This window comes from Elephantulus edwardii, unplaced genomic scaffold (assembly GCF_000299155.1).
Source record: "Elephantulus edwardii isolate Elephantulus edwardi_28Jun2011 unplaced genomic scaffold, EleEdw1.0 scaffold00005, whole genome shotgun sequence".
NCBI classification, from domain to species: Eukaryota; Metazoa; Chordata; class Mammalia; order Macroscelidea; family Macroscelididae; genus Elephantulus; species Elephantulus edwardii.
Window position 1 is genome coordinate 33,154,708 of NW_006399755.1, and position 2,964 is coordinate 33,157,671.

Consider the following 2,964-nt stretch of genomic DNA (forward strand, 5'->3'; position numbering starts at 1 on the left):
GTGTTCAAGGCCTCAAACCTGTTCCTGAGATGGTTCTGAAATTCAGGTGGGATAGACTCAAACTTATATTTTGGTTCTCTTGGATTCAGTTTCATTTTCCTCAGCTTCAGCTTGAACTTGCATATGAGTACTTGGTGGTCTGTTCCACAATCAGCTCCTGGCCTAATTTTCACAGCTGATATTGTGCTTCTCCAGCAGTTCCTTCTGCAGATGTAATCCATCTGATTCCTATGCATACCATCAGGTGAAATCCATGTGTATAATCTGTGTTTATGTCTCTTAAAAAATGTGTTTGCAATGAATAAGTCATTGATTTTGCCAAATTCAGTCATTCTATCTCCAGCTCCATTTCTGTCTCTGATTCCATGTTTTCTGACTGCTGATTCTTCTTCTCTGTTCCCAACTTTTGCATTCCAGTCACCCATTATTATCAATTCACCTTGATTGCATGTTCGATAGATCTCCGATTGTAAATGTTGGTAGAAATCTTCAATTTACTTTTCTTTGGCTCTGGTTATTAGTGCATATATCTGAATGATGGTGGTATTCACTGGACTTCCTTGTATGCATATGGATATTATCCTGTCACTCACAATATTGTACTTCAGGATGGATCTAGAAATGGCTATTGTAACTATGAAAGCAACACAATTTTTTTCACATTTTCATCTCCAGAGTAGTATATCATTTGATCATCTGATTAAAAATGCCCCATGCCGGTCCATCTCATCTCACCAATGCCTAGCATGTCAATGTTTATGCGTTCCATTTCTTTCTTAACAAATCTAACTTTCCCACATTCATGGTTCTCACATTCCAGGTTCCAATCACTCGTGTCTGTTTACAAGTGTTCCTCTTCCTTTGTATTTGCATGTTCAGTTGCCCTTTCTGTCATTCTGTGTGTGTTCTGTTGTACATAGGGTTTTCAGAGGCCTGCTATTTTAGAAGTGGATGGCCAATCCTTCTTCCTAGTGTTTGTCAATCTGAATGTTCAGATCTAGAGAAGTATCCAACAGATAAGAATTTTATGGAAAAGTGAAAATCTATACCTTATTGTGGAATTAACCATTAGTTTTGGTGTTGTCCCTGCCCTTGGCTCAAGTTCCCTGACCCACTTATTTCTTTGCTCCACCATCCATCAAGATACCCCTCCACTTCTACCCACTCTCTTCATCACCTATCTCCCATTGTCCAGCCCTTGATCTGATAGCTTATGTCTAAAGCTTTCTTGGTTTCTGTGATACCAGATTCATTAGCTGCTAACAGTGTCTTATGCTGTGACCAGAGTCTCCTAAGATAAATATGTTGTTGTTGTTGTTATGTGCCGCTATATACACCTAAAATTATTGTTGTTAGGTGCCATGCAGTAGATTATGGTTCATACTATAATCAATAGTTCAGAGTCTTCTCCTATCCTGCATCATCTTCAGAATCTTTGACATGTGTGCAGCCATGGTCATAGTCCTTGTGTCTATCTGTTTTAGGACCTCCCTGTGTTGTTCCATCTTTTCGAGGGTCTTCATCTCTGTCTGACTTTTCATGTTGTACAACACGATGTTCTTTGCTGAGGAATAGCCCCTCCTGGTAACATGTCCAAATTATGTGAGACAAAATTTCATAATTGTTGTTTCTAAGGAGCATTCTAGTTGCACCTCCTCCAACACTGACTTCTTTGTTCTCTTGGAAGTTCATGTGACAATCAGTATTCTTCTCCAACACCACAATTCAAAGGCATTGATTCTTCTGCCATCTTTAATCACTGTCCTACATTTGTATGCATAGGAAGTTATTGAAAAGACCATGGCTTGACTCTGGTGTACCTTAGTCTTTAAACTAACATTCCTGCTCTTTAGCACTTTGAAGAGGTCCTTGACAGCAGATTTTTCCCAGTGCAACATATCTTTTGGTTTGTTAACTATTGTTATCATGAATGTTAATTACGGATCCAAGTAAAATGGAATCCTTGACAACTTCAATCTTTTCTCTATCTATCATGATGTTGCCTATGAGACCATGCATGAGGAATTTTGTTTTCTTTATGCTGAGATGAAATTTAAGAGTTGAAGGCTGTAGTCTTTGAGCAAGTGTTTTGAGTCCTCTTTAATTTCAGCAAGCAAGGTTGTATCATTTGTATAATGCAAGCTATTGATGAACCTTCCATCAATCCTGATGCAATGTTCTACTTCATATAGTTCAGGTTCTCTAATAATTTGTTCAGCATACATATTATAGGTATAGAGAAAGGACACAATTCTCATGTACATTTTTTTCCTGATTTTAAATGCTTATTTTTTAAAAAAACTATTTCTTGGATTATGTAGATATTTCACATAAGCATGATTAGTTATGTCGCAATTCCTACTCGGTAGATATTTCCACAAATCCAGCATATGTGGTTCCCCCCCCCCCTTATATTCATTTGTCTTGTTCTAGTTGTTCGGCATCATTGAATCAAGCATGATCCTATCGACAACAGACCTGAACCCTGTCCTATGGGTATCATTCACACAATCTCATACATACTCAAGCCCATTGCTGCAGTCACAGTGTCTAATCTACCTGGTTGAGAAGGTCTTCCTCTCTTTGGGTTTCATAGTCTAGAAGCAAAGAAGACTAGGAAATGATGCTTGTATAATTTTTACCTCATTTGTGACCTATTGGTAAAAAAAGTGTGCTGAAACCTCAGAGACATTCTATTGGAATCCATCAGTGGCTACATGGGGGAAGGATGAGCAATCTCCTCCCATGTTATTTACTGCCTTTGAAAACCCACTGGAGGGCCAGCTATGAGTCAGTTCCAACTTGATGGCATACAGCGTCAACAAATTGATAGAGGGATTGATAGAGGGATTTCCAGGCAGAAGATGTTATGCCCCAAATCCAGTTCCCCCCAAGTCACCAAGGAGCCGACACCGATGCAAGGGCAAGAGGGAATTTATTTCAGATTCGAATCCGGGCCGCGTT